Source organism: Paroedura picta, chromosome 5, assembly GCF_049243985.1.
Source record: "Paroedura picta isolate Pp20150507F chromosome 5, Ppicta_v3.0, whole genome shotgun sequence".
Classification (NCBI taxonomy): Eukaryota; Metazoa; Chordata; class Lepidosauria; order Squamata; family Gekkonidae; genus Paroedura; species Paroedura picta.
Window position 1 is genome coordinate 99,150,501 of NC_135373.1, and position 20,895 is coordinate 99,171,395.

General features: G+C 43.2%; 1 protein-coding gene across 3 annotated transcripts in view; it reads left to right on the forward strand.

Moving 5' to 3' along the window:
* The first annotated feature begins 9,280 nt into the window (after positions 1 to 9,280).
* MRTFA (myocardin related transcription factor A) overlaps positions 9,281 to 20,895 on the forward strand; it is a 111,050-nt gene continuing 99,435 nt past the window's right edge. The window contains exon 1 of one of the 3 annotated variants that reach the window (XM_077339403.1): positions 9,281 to 9,488. The gene's annotated coding sequence lies outside the window, so the exon portion shown is untranslated. Of the gene's footprint in view, positions 9,489 to 9,661; positions 9,918 to 20,895 lie in introns of those variants that run through there. The other 2 variants (XM_077339405.1, XM_077339404.1) reach the window with 2 other exon arrangements.

The following is a 20,895-nucleotide window of genomic DNA, read 5'->3' on the forward strand; positions in this document are numbered from 1 at the left end:
CCTGCTTTCAGGGGCTGAATTCTAACAAACACAATATCATAAATGTCTCCTATTAAGTATCACAAATATCTATTATTTTAACAAGCATTGGTTTGATTCAATTCCTTCTTTCCCAGACCCTTCAGTTCCCCATTTCAATTCTACTCATTCTGCTGCTGAAGTCAGTCCATCAGCTTCCCCTTCTTTACCTGAAATTCTCTAGATCAGATTTACAGGTCCCTTGTAGATATTAAAAAATGAACAAATGTCAAAACAGGGTTACAAAAATGTGATATGATCTAGTAATGAGATACAAGTTTAAAGCTGTATGATGAATATCTTCTTTCAATCCTGTCAATGTATCTCTGTGCCTGCATGTATAACCTCATTTAGAGATAATGTCAAAAGTCTGAGGTACTCCATCAATGTGAGGCCTGGTCCAACTGCCCCCCTCCCCATCTTCACAACAGGCCCTTTTTTGACCCAAATAAATGTATGTGGGAGGAGAGTCAGCCAGCCAGCCAGCCAGCCAGCAGACTGAAGATAGACCTTCATTGGAGTCATTGAATGGATACAGCTGGATAGACTACACATGAAGCAAGGCAGAGCTGGAAGCTAAACTGGTCTCCTTCAGCAGTCACATAGCTAGAGACAGATATGACAGAGAGATGCTGGAAAGGGGACCACGGGACCTTGAAGGCAAGAGTCCAGACCCCTGGAGCCTTCTCTAACAGTAGGTAAAGGAGCTCAGAAGAAGTAGGGGAATGAGCTACCCCCCACCATAATTTGAACACTGCCCACAAGTGATGGATGAGAAAGATGAGAAGGCCAGTGATTGAGAGCCAGCTTGATGTCGTGGTTAAGAGTGGTGGTCTCTAATCTGGAGAACTGGGTTTGATTCCTTACTCCTCCTCCACATGCAGCTAGGTGACCTTGGGCCAGCCACAGTTTTCTCAGACTCACCTACCTCACAGTGTGTCTGTTGTGGGGGGAGGAAGAGCAGGGAATTATAAGCCAGTTTGAGATTCCTTCAAGCAGTAAAAAGGGGGGTACAAAAAAAGAGCTCTTCTTCAGTGTTGGAATGGCAGTATCTGAAGCCTAAATCTCATAAAACGAACCAGCAGAAAGAACATTCTGCTAATGGAAAAAGCTGCCAAGAGAAATCAGAGGGTGTGTGTCAAACAAAAGACCAAGTAAGTATGTATCATCATCAACTGTAATATATGTGAAGGAATTTTTGCTTTGCAGGTACAGGTAGTGTAAGAGGGCTACAGGATCCCTTCCAACTTATGTTCAGTTATTCTTGAAAGAGATGTAAATTTTATAAACTCTTATATCTGAACAGGGCTACTGCAAAAAAAGAGAGAGGAAAAGCCGTGTAACACAATATTGATTGTCTTAATACATATTTGAGTGCCTGTTCTTCTTTGGGGGAATAATTTACAGGTGAGTAAGGAACAAGACTAAGCTGGTGTTACACCCTTCACAGAGTTTTTCTGAACTGGCGGTTTTCATTGGTTGGTTCATTGGTCCTGTTTCAAGTTGTTGTTGTTTTTTTTTTGGGGGGGGGGTTGTGCTGATTTCTGCATGGCTTTGATGCTATAGGGTGCACTTTGGTTTTCCTCTGCTTTGTTGGTACATCGTAATAATGCATTAGTAAGTTTTCTTTAGAAAAAGGATTAATGCTGAGATATGACCAATGATACCACCAGTGATATCAGCACTCTTGCTCTTGATTATTTCGGTGCATCTAGAAGTAATGCAGAGAGTGTGAACCAACATGTGAACCAACCATACCCAAGTTGATTCCAATGCTTGGTAATGACAGATGCGTAAACACGTAAGACACTGAGCATGCAGAAAAGCCGACTCACCACTGGATAATACACTTTCAATGCATTTTGCAACCGGATTTTCCTGTGTGGAATGTCAAAATCTGTATGCAAACTATCACTAAAGTACATTAAAAGTCCCTTATTGGAACTGGCTTCCTTGGGAAGTGGTGGGTTCTCCTTCTTTGGAAGTTTTTAAGCAGAGGCTACTTGGCCATCTGACAGAAATGCTGATGCTGTGAAGTTAGGCAGATTGTAAGTGGTGAGCAGAAAGGTATCATCTGGGCATGGAACTGGGGTCACTGTGGGTGGGCAGGTAGTTGTGAGTAGCCTGCATTCTGCAGGGGGTTGGACTAGATGACTCTGGAGGTCCCTTACAATTCTATGATTTTATGAAAGTATATTATTTATTTAGCAGGTGTGAAAGTGCCCTTAGTCTATTGAAGTCAGTGGGATTAGAATGGTGTTACTATGTTTAGGATTGAATAATTATCTTAGTACCTGGATACTAGAATTTGTGGTTTGCTTGCCACATCTTAGACTCAAGAAGGCAAGTAAAAAGGCTGCAGTCACTCTCTTTTGTAGTAATAGTACCCATAATCCCACCTTCTCTTGCATACCAATTTGATTTACCTAAATTAACTACTTCCAGATATTTTAATTGGGTTTTTTAAGGTGGCTTTCATTGGACAATGAAGTTTTTTTCTTTTGAGTTGTGTCTTTGGCACGTTGGATTCATCTGGAATGTCAGATGTTGGTGCACACATTTTGTTACTTTGGAATAGGAAGAATACAATCCTAAACAGAGCTAAAACCTGCTGAGCCCATGGATGGGAATGGATGTACAAAATGGTAAGTCTGTTTAGGATTGCACTGTTTGTTATGAAACTAATCTTTAGTTTGTTGTGCAGAAATCCAACAGCTTTATTGTTCACGAGAAACCTACTCAGATACATAACAGCTCCTCCCTCAAGCTGCCTGTTTCCTTAGTGACCAAGAAGTTAAAACACTGTTGCTGTGGAGCAAGAAAATTCTCCTTTTGCTAAAATCTTTCTTTGTGGTAGGAAATAATCTGGACCCTTAGAAGGTTTATAAGATAATTTTTAATTTATGCTCTTCCTTCTGTTCCCTTGGAAGCCAGCAAAAAGAGACTGTGACTTAAGTTTCTATACCTTTCTACTGCTCATTCTACCTGTTCTTGTTTCACCCCCTTTTTGGGGCCCTTTCTTGAGCATATTTCTTACCAGTATCCCATTCCCAGCTCTGTAATACTTCCCTTAAAAGCAAATAGATAGCATTGCCAACCTTCAGATGGGGCCTGGAGATCCCATGGAATTACAAGTGATCTCTGAGACTACAGATATTGGCTTCCCTGGAGAAAACAGCTAATTTTGGAGGGTGGAATCCACAGCACTATACCCTGCTAAGGTCCCTCTTCAAAGCTTGCCCTCCCCAGACTCAACTCCCCAACACCCATAGAAAGTTGGCAATAGATTTTGACTCTCCTGTGCTCTGTGTGTCCATTTATCTTCTTTAGACTTTGCAATCTGTTTGGTTAAAAAGTTACTTTTCTTCTAGGAATAAGTTAACAGAAAAAAGTACTCAGTGGGAGAAGTCAAGCTGGCTGTCGGATCAGAGTTTGCTAACATTGATCCCAATGGTCAAGAGATTTAGAGCAGCATCTCAGTCTTATAAAGGTTGTTTTTATTTTGCATACTCTTGTTGCAAAGACTGGGGGATTTCAGAACAGGGATCACCTCCTGTAGGATTTGAAGCTTGACCCTGCTCAGAGAGGTGTACAAATTACAGGCACTCCTTCTCCAGCATTGCTCACCAGGACAGAAATTAATACATGATAACCTTTGCCCCGAAGTACTGTGGCAGCTGTAATTTTGTTGCTGCACTAGTTCAAAGCCTGAGAGGCTTACCGACACCAGCCAAGCTTCAGTTCCATTCGTGCTGGTGGACTTTATCTGGACAGCTGGCTCAGCTGGATTTCATTTGAAGTAAACTCTGAAGTTAGTAAGGAATGTAAGCGATCCCCTGCTTTCCCAAGACACTTGTGTCTGCTTCCTTTGGCCCCACTTCTAGAATGCTTGCCTTTCTTTGTTCTGCTGCTTCAGACCAACATGGCTACCCACCTGAATTTAAGTTTTCTGTCTTAGAGTTTTCTAAGACCTACAATTCTGCATCCAGATTTTATCTCCCAAGGATCTGTGTAGGCTCTAACCCAGACGATACAGAAAACAGATTCCCCCCTACCTAATTAAAAAACATATAAGCCTGCAAATTGGTTACAATTAGCTACTGACAGAATGTCTTTCCTGTTTGTTTTCTTGTGGAACCCTTTCAGCAGATATGTGTGACATTGGCTCCATCTAGAGGCAGGAAAAGGAAGGGTTCTTGAAAACTCTGCTGTTTGCTTATGTTACTTAAAGCAGGCGTAGTCAACCTGTGGTCCTCCAGATGTTCATGGACTAGCGTTTGCTGGCAGGGGCTCATGGGAATTGTAGTCCATTGACATCTGGAGGACCACAGGTTGACTACCCCCGATTTAAAGAGTTTTTTTACACAACTTAGGGCTTCAAAGAAGCTTAAGACATTACTTTAGGCAACATAAAGTTCCAAGAATAAAAGAAATCAATAAACAGTTAAATAACACGAGAAAACATATATCCAATGAGTCTCTATGAAAGAACATGTATTCAAGTATTTAAAAGGCTGCCATGAAGAGGATGGAGCAGAGTTGTTTTCTCTTGTCCCAGAGGGACGGACCAGAACAAATGGGATGAAATTAATTCACAAGAAATTCTGTCTAAACATCTGGAAGAAGTTCCTGACAGTTAAAGCAGTTTCTCAGTGGAACAGGTTTCCTCAGGGGGTGGCAGGTTACAGTGGATGAGCGATAGGGTTGTGAATGTCCTGCATAGTTCAGGGGGTTGGACTAGATGTCCCATGAGGTCTCTTCCAACTCTATTAGTCTATGTACAATGTCCCTATAAGGTTACCATATTTCTGCTCATATGTTCCCATTCTGTTAAGTTTATATAGGTCTTAAAGACAAAGGCATGGAGCTTAGAATCTGCCAGCCTCAGGTACCATTTGTAATAGGCCTACTGAAAACTGCCATCAAGTCACAGCTGGCCATAGTAACCCCAAGAAATACTCAGAGGTGGTTCCCTATTGCCTGCCTCCATGTCTCAAGGATGGTCTTCCTTGGAGGTCTCCCATCCAACTACTATGCTTAGCTTCTGAAATCTGATGAGATCCGGCTAGCCTGGATTATCTAGGCCAGGATATAACCGGCCTGGTATCTCTAAAAAGCCCAGCAAGGCTTCTGATTGACAGCTGGAGATTTGATTGGGTGGGCAGATTTTTCAAAATGCTGCTTTGGCTGCAGCTGCTACCACAAGGATCTGTACTGGGAGACTCAAGTTAAGCTGTGACAATCATTTTGTGGCTCCTGCAGCCATTCCAGAGCAGTCATTTTGTTACTGTGCCCAATTCTGCCATGTCAGAATTCCAAATGCATCCATAGGCTCAATAATATGGAATTCAATATGGAATTCATTGCCAGAGGATGCAGTGATGGCCACACGCATAGACAGCTTTCAAAAGGGATTCGATAAATACATGGAAGATAGCTCTATTAGTGGCTATCTATTAGCCATGATGACTAAAGGAAACCTCTACACTGAGGCAGTAAACCTCTGGATCCCAGTACCTGGAGACAATATCAGGAAAGAATTTGGCTTCTGTTGTTGGCCCTCTGGAATACCTGGTTGGCCAGTGTATGAGATACAGGATGCTGGACTGAATGGACCAGTGATCTGATCCATCAGGGCTCTAATGATGTTCTTATACTGTAACTGTACATTTCAGCAACAGACTGAAGAAGCTTTTTGCCTGTGGGCATCTCAGAAAGGATGTCTGTAAGACCAGACTTTAATATCATGTCCTGAAGATTTTGTCTGTTAACCTACAGTCACATAAAACGGAGTAATATAAAACCAGATTAAAAAAAAACTTCTGCTAAGATAAGAAGCTTGCATACATTTTGTACTAATTTGATTGGTTCAATAAAAGGGTATGAAGGTATTACTCAGATTTCCTTCGTGTTGGGATTTTGTTATAGTACAGTATGACCACAAGAGGGCGGAAGACACTAAAAAAATACATACACAGCTATTATATATTAAGGCACCCAGACCTCAATGACTCAGGTTAGCCAAATGTCCTTATGTCTGCGAAACTAAGCCAGGTCAGCCCTAGTTAGTCCTTGGATGGGGGACCACCAAGGAAGTCCAGGGTTGCTATCAAGAAGCAGCCAATGGCAAACCACCCCAGAACATCTCTTGCCTTGAAAACCGATGGTACTTTCTACCACATCCATACATTGCAGCAGGAATCCTCTTGGAAAACTGAAAAAAACTTTGACCTAAGATATAATAATAATTTAATGGTAACAAGCATGGGTGCCAGCTTTCAGATGGGGCCTGGCATTCTCCAGGAATTTCCAGACTACAAAGATAACCTCCCCTAGAGAAAATGACTGTTTTAGTGAGTAGACTCTTGTAGGGGCGGCCAACTGTGCTGTCCAGATGTTCATGGACTACAATTCCCATGAACCCCTGCCAACAGATGCTGGCAGGGACTCATGGGAATTGTAGTACCTGGACATCTGGAGAACCACAGTCTGGCCACCCCTTATCTATGGCGTCCTGCTCCTACTACAACTCTTCCCGCCTCGGGCTCTGCCCTCAGATCTCCAGGAATTTCCCAACCTGGAGTTGGCAATCCCTGTGACTAACTGCATTTAATGCCTCTATTAAATTAAAGTGGAAGAGGGAGGATATTTTCCAAATTTTTAGGGCATGTTTGGCTCACAGGTGAATTCTGATAGTTGCTTATGTGTTTACTTCATTTATCCCTTACATTTCTCTTCTTAGGGACCCAAAGCAGCTTACATCGCTGTTCTCCATTTTATGTTCACAAGAACCCCAAGTAGATGAATGGCCCAAGGTCACACAGCAAGCTTCCGTGGCAGAAAGGGGATCTGAACCTGGCTCTCCCACATCCTAGTTTGAGACTCCAACCATTACACCACACTGAACACGTTGATTGAGACTACAGCATCAAAGGGTGAGAATGATTTTGGTGTATTAAAATTAGACAACATGAGTGTCAATTTTCTTTATATAGAAATGTTAGTCAAGAAAACCAATAAAAAGCTTCAAGAAGTTAAAATAAAACATTGGTATGTTTTGAAACTAAAAAACAAGTAAGCAAGACTTGGTCAACACAAGGAAATTAGGGAGAGAAAATGCCCATGGCTACTACAATACTATTATACTTTTCCCAGCACCAGAAATCAATGCTACTTGGTAGGCTTGCCAAGTGCTTAGAGGGGCAAAAAAATCCTGGGGACAAGGATGCTGATTTCCCCCCTGCCAAGACAACCTTCAGCGATGCCTCTTCATAGCATTTCCAGACATTAAGTCTGTATTGAGAAATGTGACATCTTTGTCTAGGCCTGTTGAGAACTTCAGTACTTAAATGGGAGCAGAAGACAGTTTATCAGGCCTAGTTAAGCCCACGAGAGAAAGGCAGTACGAAAATTAAATAAATAAATATACAATGAAGGAAGGAAGCGTTGGAGGAGAAATAGAGATGCCAGCCTATAGGTGGGGCCTGGTGATCTCCAAACTACAGATACCAGTTCTAGAGAAAATGAATGATTTGGAGGGTAGACTCGATGATATTGATCCCACTTAGGTCCCTGTCCTCTCCAGGCTTCTCCCCCAGATCTCCAGGAGTTTTCCAACCTGGATCCAGTAACCCTGCTTCCTCACCCTGCAGCAGTGGGCAGGGGGAAACTGAATCCCTCTGGAAAAATCAAGCTACGGGCACTCAAGCTTCTAACAATTGACTGAGCTTTGGCCTGAAAGTACCATGCAAAACAGTAGCAAATAGTGATAGTGCAGCCTCCTTAATTCTGCTGAGCTAATTTAACATATGTAGCTAGGGTTGCTCACTACCTGGAGAAAAAAATATCCTGTCCCTTTAATGGTGGCTTAATGTTTAGAAATAGGCAACTGAAGCTTTTAATAGCATGGAACTAAATCACACCATCCAATTAAGCCTCTATTAAAGAAGCAAGACATTTTTTTACCTGACTTTTATCAATCCCATCTATAGATGATGTTCACCAGCTTTAATTTGCTAGTTACATTGAAAGGGTTCACAAACTGGTATTGGAAAAAATAATATACTTATAATGAGCCTGGAGAAAAAAAATGTCCTGCCCCTTTGCCATAGGCTTAACCGATATTGTTTACCAGGTGAAGAAATGGTTTAACATATTACCAAACATTAAACCTACTTAAACATTAAACCTATATTAGACCTGCTTAAGACTTTCCGCCCCCCCTCCAAGCAGCTCTAATTGAATGTTTTTTTTTGCTAGGACTACAACCTTAATTTCAAATACTCCAGGAAAACCGGAAGGAGCCCTAATGCTGGAATAGAAACCTTTCTAAGCAAATACAATGGTAATAATAATAATAATAATAAAAGAAACAGTGGTCATAAAATAAATAGATTCAAATGAGTGGCCGTGGAAGTAGCACCTTTAAGACCAACAAAGATTCATTCAAGGCGTGAGCTTTCGAGTGCAAATACTCTTCCTCAGACTATGAACATTGTCATGATGGTCAGTTCATAGTCTGAGGAAGAGTATTTGCACTCGAAAGCTCACGCCTTGAATGAATCTTTGTTGGCCTTAAAGGTGCCACTGGACTCTGATCTTATAAAAGAAATAATCCCTGCATGATCGAGGTAATAATTTCATTGAGCCAAAGCCTGGAAGGGAAGAAGTGAGACTTAAAGAGACGACTCAAACTGTGTCACGTTTTGGGGTGATTCTTAGCCCTGTGATGGGAGAATATAGGTCTCCATGCACATCTTTTATAATATTTTAGTTATCAGTGATTCTTTTATCTTGTTAATGCCAGATGTTTTTATGTATCTTGTAATTTGACTACTGATCTAGTACAGTAATAATAAAGACTTGACTTGATCTCCATACTGGGCAACACCCTGCTCCCTAGAAATCCCCGAGGCGCTGCCGGGAAGCCCGTGCATGCATGCATGCCTGCCCAAGAAAGCACGCCGAAGTGATGGTGCCCGGGCAGCCCGTGACGGTGTGCGACTGAGGGAAAGTGACATCCCGCCGCACTGCCGCTTTAAGGCCGCTCCCCCCACCACCCCCCGGCGTCCTCCCCAACACCACGCTCAGCCCTCCCTCCTCGCCTCCAGCCGATGACATAATTTCTATCTTCTAATTGGCCGCCGGCCGCCTCAGTCAGCCTTCTTGCCCCGCCCCCTCTCCCTCTCGCGCCGTCCGTAACCAGAGTTACACGGCAGCCCTTGACGGGTGCGCGCGGCGCTCACTCATCTCGGCCCCTCCTGGTTGGCTGGCGCGCTCCGCCTGTCTCCGCAGCGTCGAGCCTGGTGGGCGGGAGCTTCCGTGGCTGCGAGGAGCTGAGCTGAGGCGAGCCGGTGGGGAGGGCAGCAGCGCTCCGCTTGCGCCGGGGAAGTTTGCAGCCGGGGGGCCGAGGGCGCTCCGGAAGGGAGGACGGCGGGCCGCACCGGCGCCTGGGATGGAGCCGTGATCGGGTGAGGGGAAGGCGGGAACTCCGGGGGCGCGGCGCGTGCCGGTGCTTCATCTCTTCCGCGCAGGGGCCCCTTCGTGGACGGGGCAGGGAACCGCCCCTCGGGGGGACGCGGGCCGGGGCTGCTCGCACCGCCTGCCTGCCTGCCTGGGGCTCGGGCGGGGCACGCCACGCCACGCCGGGGCCCTCGCCTTGCCCGTGGTGTTGGGGCTCGGGCAGAACACCCGCTCCCAACCGCGCCCTTCGTCTCCAGCCAGCCTCCCAGCTGAGGTGCCGCCGGCCGCCCCACCCCCATTTCCTTTGGCAGAGGCCGGGAGAGCCTGGCCGGGGCGACCCTCCCGCCGCGGGCCTGAGGCTCGGCCTGTGCGACTTGAGCGTGCCCCTGGAGCGTTCTCTGGCCTCCTAGTTTCCTCCATTCTGCAAGTTTGCTGTGGTGAGCTGCAGCTGAGTCCCTCCCCTCCCCTCTTCTCCTTAGCCCGGCTTCTGCCTTCCCAATCCCCCCTCCCCAATCTGTCTTTCCTTTGCCAGAACTTAAGCTGTTGCATTTTCTTATTTTGCTGTGAATTTTCTGTTAGCATGATTTGATAACTCCCTCCCCCACCCCTGTAGTTTTCTCAGTGAGCCTGTGCTCTCCTGGAAAGCTCAGCTTTAGCTACATAGGGGATATATATTGGTGAGTTGCATATATAATTAATTTCAGGGCAGCACTTAGCCCCTGATTCTGTTCCAGAGTGCTGAACTGTGAACTTGGGCCTGTTTGTTAGGACTACTGGACACGTGTGATGAGCTTTCTGTGTGCATTCATGAGCACATTCAGGATTGGGAAATATGTTGGGAAGATTTTTTTAAAAAATCATGCTTCTTTGTATGTATTAAGGAACATCCAAGTTGAAGTGCATATGTATATACTCTTCATTCTGGAGTGGAAGCCAAGGAACACTGGCTCTTTGCAGATGCTGTGTATCTGATGGCCCTTTGAATGAGCTGGCACACTCACTTCAATGTACTCACTTCTGGATCCATTAAATAATTCATTGTTAAGTTGCTTCCCATGTCTTAAGGTATGGGAGTATCCCTGGCCTTCCCATTTGAGAAACATGTCAAGATCTAAAGATCACATATTCATTCCTGTTTGTTTCCAGACATTGAAGTGACTTGCCAGAGTTCTTTGTTAAATAGTTTTGTGACTGTGGCCCTATTTACAGCCCCACCTATAGGCTGGCATCTCTATTTCTCTTCCAACCCATTCCTTCCTTCCTGCTGTATGTTATAAGTCTGCTGATGGCTTTTAAGAGTGATATCCAAGGCACAGTTCACCAGCTCTCAGTATAGTGTTTGGGGGAAATGGTACACTTGGGATTTGGGGCAATCAGATCATATGGAAAGAATACGAAGTGTGTAGGTATAGGTGGATGGAGAAACTATAAAGATTCATTGTCTGAAGGCACTTGAAGACTGGAAGAACTCCCAGGTGTGTTCTGTGGGGATTTCCATTCCACACTCATCTCCGCAGTTTGCTTTTCCGCAAGCAGTATGGATCTTCACATTCTTGCCTTTGTACCTCAACCCTCTGAGTAATCAGCATAGATGCGCCAGTGCTTCCTAAGTGTCTGTGGATGAATAGATATGAATGAGGCCCTGAAGCAATTCCTGGATGTGAGCTAAGAACTGCTAGTCACACTTTTAATCAGCTTCTGATCACGAAAGGCCTTTTCTGTGATGTTGGGCCTGGCCTCCAGACCTTACCTGCCTGGCTCATATCTTACAAATAAGAATTGTATGTAGCAAAAATAGTCTGTTTGCTGATTACAATGGAAGAAGTTTAATATGTAAGTTGAGGAATGACATGCTATAGCACTTTGGAAGTGCCGGTGATACTGACCTCCTCCTTCTGCTGCCGTAACGGAAGCTTCCTCTGCTACCTGTAGCTCCTGTGAAAGAAACTGGCAATACATTTTTTACCTTTAAATGCATCTTGACCATTTCTGTTCTGCAATGGATTTTGGTACTTTTTTGGTACTAAATGTTTTTAAACACCTATGAGATGCATACCCCTCTGCAATGTAAACCTGTTAAGCATACTGCATAGGTCTTCTTGGAATATACATTGTGTTTATATTAGCTGTATACACGATCAAGTACAATAGAGCATTTGACAGGTGAGACAGCAACTTCGGCTTCCTGCTGTGTTTGTGGAGGGGTATATTTTTTCCTTTGCTGACAGCGGGAACAGCATTCAGAAGGCTTGGAGATTTAGGGAGCAATCTTAATCAGAAGCTCCCATGTTGTTTTGTGGGGCTTACTGCCAGTACAGTGGCCATAAGATCACAGCCATAAATGGAGTGGACACTTACCGCTGTAACACTGTGTCCTGCAACACTGGCTCCATAAACATTTAATATGATCATTTCTAAGGCTGATAACAATATTTAATGTGCATGCTTTTATGATCTTGGTGTTTACCTAGGCAATAACCCTGTGAGGCTTGCTGTTACTCCCATATAAGGATGGCACACTAATGCAAGAAAGCATCCATTTTGAAATTATCCAGTGGATCTGTGGACTGACTGCCTTTTATGTGGATTGCTGCATATGCATGGGGTCATGCCAATAGTTTCATCAAACCTCCTTCATGTATTTTGTGCCCTGGGATAGTTTTATCCTACGGGTATAACAGTTCCTGACTCCTGAATATGATGGGCTAATGTTGGTTATTTCCATGATGGGGCATCCTTGTTCTGTTGCTTCTTTCCCTCCCATGTAGTTTAATTGAATTCAGTCAAGGCTCCTGGAGATGGTGTATTTTACATTCTGGCTTCTTTAGTTTAGGACACAGTGTGTGACTGAAGAGTTGAAAGTCATTCTAAATATTGCTTTAACGTTGCCATAATGAACTTTAAGTACCAATAGAGGGCTACATTCTCTGACAGTGACTGTCCAGACTTCAACTAGTCAACTACTAGATAACCTATAACAGGGGTAGTCAACCTATGCTCCTCCAGATGTCCATGGAGTACAGTTACCATGAGCCCTTGCCAGCATTTGCTGGCAGGGGCTCATGGGAATTGTAGTCCATGAACATCTGGAGGACCACAGGTTGACTACCCCTGCCCTATAAGACATAGACTGTTCTGTGGCCCAAGGTATATGATCGGGTCATCTCCTTCCCCTTGTGCCTGGGCCTGGTGTTAGACCAGGCCTGAATGAAGGACATTATCCCCTATCCTCCTTCCATCTGTGGTGCTACGACTCTACCAATGCCTGGGAGCAATTGGCTTTTACTCCCACAGTCTTAATTGTTGATTGTTACTTGCTAGTTGTTTAAATGTCAACTGTATTGGTGTTTTAGTCATTGTTATAGTGGTTTGTATGGGGCATGATTTTATGGGGATTTTATTGTATATTGGGAATATTTGGAAATTTTATTGAATGTGATGTAAACTGCTGCGAGCCAGCTTGCTAGAAGCGGTGGTATACAAATATAATAAATAAAATGTTGTCATTTTTAAAGAAAAGCTGTCTTTTCTGGTGGTCATCACAACTTGTGACAAATAATTCCACAGTTTTGTGAAGAGCTGTTTCTGTGTTTTGAATCTTCTGTCCCGCTAGTTGACCCAGTATTTCAGCTTTTGAAGAGAATTTCTACTCATTAATTGTAAGCCTCCATCATTCTGTTCCCTGGTCATTGGATGCTTTGTCTTGGCTGAAAACTTCAGTTTCTTATTAATAAGGTATAAGAATTTTCCCTATCCTTTAAAGATGCCCCTTCCTCTTTGTTTGCCTTTTAGTTGAACTGAAGCTTTTATTCCATATATTAATGAGCTTCCAGGCACTTCATGGCTTTTGGAAGATGTCTCCGACTGCATCATCCTCTTAATACCAGATTGCATGAATCTCAGTGAGACAGCCTGTAAATCTGTGAGTAAGCCTTTGAATGCAGCACTTTGTTTTTAGATGTGTATAAGTAGGAAAGCAATAAGTAGAACTAAAGAGCTTGTGAAATAAAATGAGATCTCGTGGCTGAATGTCCGAATTTCCATCCCTCAGCTGTACAGGGTAGTATAGGATGCTTTGTGTGTCTTAATAAAGGAAGATAAATAGTATGGGGTACTGGGTTCCTTTCCAGCATCCCAGATGTATAGCTCTGCAGACAACTACCCATTCCTTGTGTGCTGAAGTCATTTTTGTGGCCTGTGCTTTTAATCTCAGTTTTATTCTTCCTTCTTCCATTTACTCTTTCGCGTAGGACTAGAAGAATTAATGATGAATTCAGGCTCTATTCTTAGTTTGGCAGTACATGGTCAGCTAAAACTCTTTTTAAAATGCAGCTGGTTACATGTATTTTGACAGTTGTTTTTCTCTAATATGTATAGGCGTATTTGACGGTATTTTAAATTGTTTCCTTAACCGTTTCTCAAGCATTGATGCAAGATGTAAACCCTTATAGAATTGCTTTTAAACTCTTCATTTTGCCAAATCTTAGGGCTGGGCAACATTTGAGAGTTCTGAATGATCTCATCTTCATTCTGAACTTCAGTTGCTTGTTTCGGTTATCTGCCTCCTGAAGAGGCAAACACTTCTTAAAATATGAATGTCTAAGGCAAAATTTTATAAGCATCTTGGCCCTTGGGCTAAGGACAAGTGTAGTGTGTAAACATTTTATAGTACAATTTAATGAACGCTTCATCTTTGCTTGCAAATAGAAGAAAAACTGTATTTGGAAATTGTAAGTTAGTGTTAGCATTTGTGCTTTTGTCATGTGTAGTAGTTAGCTATTTCAAGGCTAAATAACTGGCATATTTTAAATTCAGAAGTGATTATAGTTTCACAACCTGAAGTGTTTGATTGCTAGGCTTTTACGATCTAGTGCTGCTTCCAAATACTGTAGTTAACAGGAAAAACCACTTAAATCAAATATGAAACCAAGTGTTTTCAATTCTACCTTTTTGTCCTTCCTTCAAGGAACAGAGAATAGGCAACATGGTTTCCCTCACTGTTTTTTTTTTTAATCTTCCCACCCACACTATGATTGGCCCAGGGCTAATTAGTGAGGCGCATGTTAGTGCAGTCCACAGTTCTCCTCAGAACTAACAAACAGTTATTCGCACTGGAATAACACCAAAGTTAATATTTATTGAAGAAAATCAGGGTGCATCAAAAGAGATCATACACAGACAAAACATTGTTGAAGACGTTTGCCCCAAACAGTCAGAATAATTATGCCCTTGTACCCACACACCCCAAATCACCATATTTCTTGCAGGAATATCAGTCTTCACAGTCAGTCTGTTTGATCAGTAAGACTGTGAAAAGAAGGAACAAACTATATGCGTACAACCAGGTATTGGAGGCCATAGCAGGGAGGTGTTTACATTCTAGCCAAGATCAGCCAGGTAAGACATTAACACAACAAACAAATGCTCTGCACTTCAGAGAGCTGGAGAATAATCCCTGTGCACAGAGCAGGGAGGGGCACCACTAGGAGTACAACTGAAGCCTGGGAGAAAATGACCACCTTGACACATGAGGCAGGCCTGGCACATGACAGCATGTCTGAGTAGGGACTTGAATCCCGGTCTTATGAGCCCTACTCCCAACAGTCTTATTACAACATCATTGGCTTGCTTGTGCTTTGGAATCCAAGCAGGAATATAACATCCCTGACATGGTGTTGAGGCAGTTGCATTGGTTACCAGTTGTTTACTGGATCAAGATTTTGGTGCTGACCTTCAAGGCCCTTCATGGTCTGGGCCCAGTGTATTTGAGGGGCCATCTGAATCCCTATGCCCCGTGCAGGGCATTATGACCTGTGAGTTCAAGTAGGTTGGAGATCCCTGGCCCATGTGAAGCTTGCCTGGCTTCAGTCAGGTCCAGAGCCTTTTCAGTCCTTGCTCCTACCTGGTGGAATGAGCTCTTGGAAAAGATAAGGGCACTGATGGAACTGACTTGGTTCCACAGGGCCTACAAGATGGATCTCTTCCACCAGGCATTTGGTTGAAGCCAGGCTCAGAAAGATCTGTAGCCTCTCTTCTGATGTTCCATGGATGTGTGGCAGAAGGCTTAGAATGGGTTGGGGAGGGAATGGAATGGGGACTTTAAAAATGTTATTGCTTATTTATGATTGTCTTTTATTATTATGAACTGTTGTTGTGAATCACTGTGAGTTGGCTGGCCAGGAGCGGTGGCATATAAATTTAACTAATAAAATAGTAATAAATAACTGGAAGAGGCTGAAAAGAATTATTAAATCTGAAGCTCCAGTTGAGGTATGTGCTCCTCCCTGAATGAGATTCAAACAATCTTAGTAACTATACTGCTGGTTCCTCTTCTGTTCCGCATTTCCAGCTATTCTGATCTCCCTTTCCCAGTAGCTTTTCCTCCCTCTAATTATGTAATATGTCACCTACCTGGTTTGGAGCCAAGTGAACCCCACCTTTCATTAGCTTTAACAAGTACTCAGCAGAACAAATGCTTTGGGTCTAAAAGCTGATTGGCTTCTTTGCTGCACTGTTCTTACTGACCCTGTCACAAATTTGCTAGTGGAAAAGAGAAGACTAGTGGGTCTTGGGTGAACCAGAATGATTATAATTGGCTATGAATGTTGTAAAGCTGCCTTCTCCGGAGTGAGTTTTCATAGGGATTATTAGTCATGCTGCATGAGTAGAGAACTTAATGTGCTTGCCTTTGATTACCCATGTGTGAGGAGGATGTATATAGGAAATGGGACGAAGTGCAAAAATGATCAGATGAATGCTGAGGGTTTCATTGGGGAGCCTGTGGGATTGCTGTACTAACATTAAAGCAAGAAGCAGTTTGAATGCACCTGAAATTTCAACAACATTGGGGCAAGAGATAAATGAGATTTTTGGGGATTACTTTTAGAGCATTAATTTTTTAATGCCAGTTTGGTGTAGTGGTTAGGAGTGCGGACTTCTGCTCTGGCATGCCGGGTTCGATTCTGCGCTCCCCCACATGCAGCCAGCTGGGTGCCCTTGGGTTCGCCACAGCACTGATAAGGCTGTTCTGACCGAGCAGTGATATCAGGGCTCTCTCAGCCTCACCCATCCCACCCATCCCAAATTCCACTAGCAAATTTGTGAATTTGTGTGTCTGTTGTGGGGAGAGGAATGGGAAGGTGATCGTAAGCCTCTTTGAGCCTCCTTTGGGTAGGGAAAAGCAGCATATAAGAATTAACTCTTCTTCTTTTGATTCATTACCCACCTTTCCTATTGAAACTCAAGGTGGATTAAAAGTGTGATATAAACTTTTGCAGTCAATAAGTTGGTTACAAAAGCGTATAAGACCAGTCAGTAAATGGGTTATAAGATACGGTAGCAATAAGGTTTATAACCATTCGGTGAAAGAAATACAAGAATTGTCACACGAATAGGAACATGGCCCAGAAGTCTTAGTAATATAGAATTATTTTTTTGTAATTTTAATATGTTTAATAGTAGACTTGCTTTGAATCTTAAATGAGTTTAAGAGGCTTAAAAATATCTTTAAGGAATAACATCCAGCCTTCTGGGTGCCCACCCTGCTGAACATGGTGACCTACTTGACTAAGTATAGTATCTCTTTTAAGACTCTGTACAGTTTGGATCCCATGTAATTGAAGGATCACCTCTCCCCATATGAAACTGGGCACCCTAATATTGTTGCATCTAGACTTCTCTTTCTGCTACCTGTGACCCAAAGAGCAATAATTTCTTCTTGATGGCTCCATCCTTATGGTGTTGTTTGCCAGTTGAGGGAAGGGAGGCTTACCCTCTTAATAATTTGATATGGCTCAGTGTAGCCATATTGCTTAAATGGACTTTTCTCTGACTTGATTCTTCTTGTTTTTTGGTTATTTTTTTAATATGCCAGTTGCTGGTTGTTTTTTAAACTCTTAGGTTTTATTTTGAGCAACAGAGAAGTGGCATAGAAAGAAAGCAAATGTATGAGTATTAATAGAATGAAACAAGTGGTGACCCCACAAAACTTTGGAGGGGGATCTCATTCCCCACTCATGCTATCAGGGAGGACTCCCTTGCAGGCTGGCCATTGTGGTGATGTCTGGGAGTTGCCCCAAGCCAAGCCAAAAACAGCTCCCAGTCTCCATGGCTACTGCAGACAGGCCTGTTAGTAGCTCCTGGGCTCTGCTGCCGCCATGGCCAGGCCTGCTGGCATCTTTGATGCTCTGTCACCACTGCAGCTGCCAATACTGCAGCAGCAACCGCTGGGCCACTCACTTGCTCAGTGGTTTATTGGGGTTAAGCTGCCCAATGTATTTTTTTTAAGCTTTTCAGATTTTTCTGCAAACCTAGGGGTTCACCTAAGTTTGCAGAAAAACGTATTTGGAGCAGGTGTGTAGATTTAGGTATCCACAGATAGGGAACATACTTGGCAAATAGTATATAGATGGATATGATACTAATAGTATTTATGAAAGCTGTATTGCTGAGTCTTCAATGAGAGTTCTGGAGTTGTTATGAGTATCTGGTTTTTAATCTTAAAAGATTTTCTCAGTACTAAAACCAAATCCTGCCTGGGGATGAATGCATACAGAAAACTCACCCCAAGCACTCAAGCAGCTATATTGTGAAGTTAATTTGGGTTATAGAATAAATAATTTTAAAGTTTAGCTTCTCTGTATCTCCCTTCAGTCATAGCATTACTTTGCTAGATGTTTTGGTGTACGGGCATATAAATGTTCTGTGTGCTTTTTCCACATTATACTTTGGTCAAGGCACTTTAGGATTAGGATTGGTTTTTTTGGTCCCTTCCTTAGAGCAAGCAATTAAACTGGAGTAGGAAAACTAATGAATTATCTTTTCACTTTGACAAATTTTCTTTGGATTTAGAAGCCAGCCTTGTATTTTAGGCTTGTATTTCAGGGTTAGATATGCCCATATTGTCTAGTTTAGGGTTGGGCACCTCAGCGTGCTTCGGCCGCTTTGGCCATCGCGGAATGGCCGAAGGGGCCAACCCTAGTCTAGTTATTGGTACCTAAAAAGCTAGGTGCCACAAACTGATAGATGCTGTAGCAGTCTGGCTCATAGGGTTTGGTAAGCTCTGCTGTAAGTGCAAGAAGGGTTATTATACACTTTTGATTAAAGCAGAATAGAGTGCTAAGGAATAAATAACATGGGCTTGCAGGCTGCCAATGCACCATTGCTTTGGGCACTTCCCTTGGAAGAGCGGAACAGAGCATAAGTTGCAAAGCCACTTCCTTATCTCTCTTCCCAGTTTTGAGGTGTGACTACCTTGAATACTTTCTATTGTTTATTTTCTGCCTTTCTTTTCCTTGGAGCTTTTGGGGCTTTAATTTAACAAGTTGACTGTTGTTGGTGTCTGAAGAGAGGCGATAGGATGCAGCTCACACAGTTTGCGTCTGAGTGTTCAGAAGAACAGTGGAAGCAAAAGGAAGCCCTGATCTATTCACCCTCAGCATGCACGTGTCAGACTTGTTATTGTTTATGGGCAGAATTTTCTTCCCCAGTATTCAGACTGAACTATGGCTTGTTGGGAAAATGCAGCATGGTGTAGCCAAGAGCATCAGACTCTATGCTGGAGAACTGGGGTTGATTCCCCACTCCTCCTCCACATGAAACCTGCTGAGTTATCTTGGGCCAGTCACATTTCTCTTAGAACACTCTCAGCCCGACCTAACTTACAGGGTGCCTGTTATGGGGAGTGGAAGGGGAGATGCTTGCAAGCTGCTTTGGCACTCGCTAGAGCAGAGAAAAGAGGGATATAAAAACCAGCTCTTCTTCCTTTTTTGACTTGGCTGTTTAGAAACAAGTAGGGATTTGAGCTGACAGCTTTTGATTGGCTTTTTGCTCTGCCTTGCATCTTCATTAACTTGTCTGTCAGAAGGCTTCCCATTTTCACATGCCTAAAATAAACAAAATCTCTCCCAAGTAGGCCTGACATTTATAGCTGAAGACCACTGGGGGATGGGGATCCTGTTGGGTTGCAGAACTTTGAGAAGTGCTGCTGTGAATTTCCTTTCTGTCCAGTCCTTGTTCATGCTGCAATTCGTTATAATTTCTCATCTGAAAGCAGCATTTAAAGGTCTCTGGTATTTTAGAGGTCTTGATTTGGAATTGGAAGTAATAATGGATGCTTTCTTGGAGAAACAGGTTAGCTTTTGTTTTGTGAAAATCTGAAGGAAATGTTCCTCCTGTTTCTTACAAAACATTAAAAGTTGGTGGATTCAGAGTGTACAGTAGGGCAGGGGTTGTCAATCTGTGGTCCTCCAGATGTCCATGGACTACAATTCTCATGAGCCCCTGCCAGTGTTTGCTGGCAGGGGTTCATGGGAATTGTAGTCCATGAACATCTGGAGGACCACAGGTTGTGACTACCCCTGCAGTAGGGGCCTGAAGAAATGCTGTACATATCTTACACTACGTTTTCAACTCTGAAGAGGAAGGTGGACATGGTTAGGTCTAGAACAATAGTTCTTAACTTTTAATCCACTACTGCATACCAGGTATGTAACGTGATCATTGAATGTCCCCTCTAAGTGTTCTACACAAACACTTTCCAAGTTGCCAACAGCAAGGAAGTTTTTCTTCCTGATGATTGCTTTTCAGCACAGGAATTTGCTTTAAGAGCTTTGGAGTTCTTGGCTTGCAGCTGATTTTTCCACTCACTTTTGGCCCATGTTGCTCTATGTCTCAGGACAACTTCATCTACCTTTTGGGTTCTTTACTTCTTCCCTTTCTGTCCTAGTATTTTTTTCAAATGGAAAAAAGGATGAAGCAGGCTCTCAGTATCAGCCAAAGAAAAAAGGATCAAGAGGGACATATCTATGCACGGCAAAGGATATGTGGAATAAAACACTATGTGTCCCTAAACATTATATACACAAAGAAAAAATTAAGGTCTTGGTAAAGTGCTAATTTCATGCCTTCCTCATATGTGTGCAAATAACTTTTCAATACACAAAAATTCCATATGATGTTATCAAGGCTTTGGGAGGTAGTTGAATCTGCACCCAAATATTATTCCAACTCTATCGAATAATAGAACAATATATAATGCTTTAAAAGTTTTAAGTCCAAGTAATTGTCGTCATGTTTCCTTTAATCTTCAAGTTGGTAAACTGCCATCTAATTAACAGGACAATATCCCACTAGAGCCTCTTGTGGTGCAGAGTGGTAAGGCAGCAGACATGCAGTCTGAAGCTCTTCCCATGAGGCTGGGAGTTCAGTCCCAGCAGCCGGCTCAGGGTTGACTCAGCCTTCCATCCTTCCGAGGTCAGTAAAATGAGTACCCAGCTTGCTGGGGGGTAAACGGTAATGACTGGGGAAGGCACTGGCAAACCACCCTGTATTGAGTCTGCCATGAAAACGCTAGAGGGTGTCACCCCAAGGGTCAAACATGACCCGGTGCTTGCACAGGGGATACCTTAACCTTTA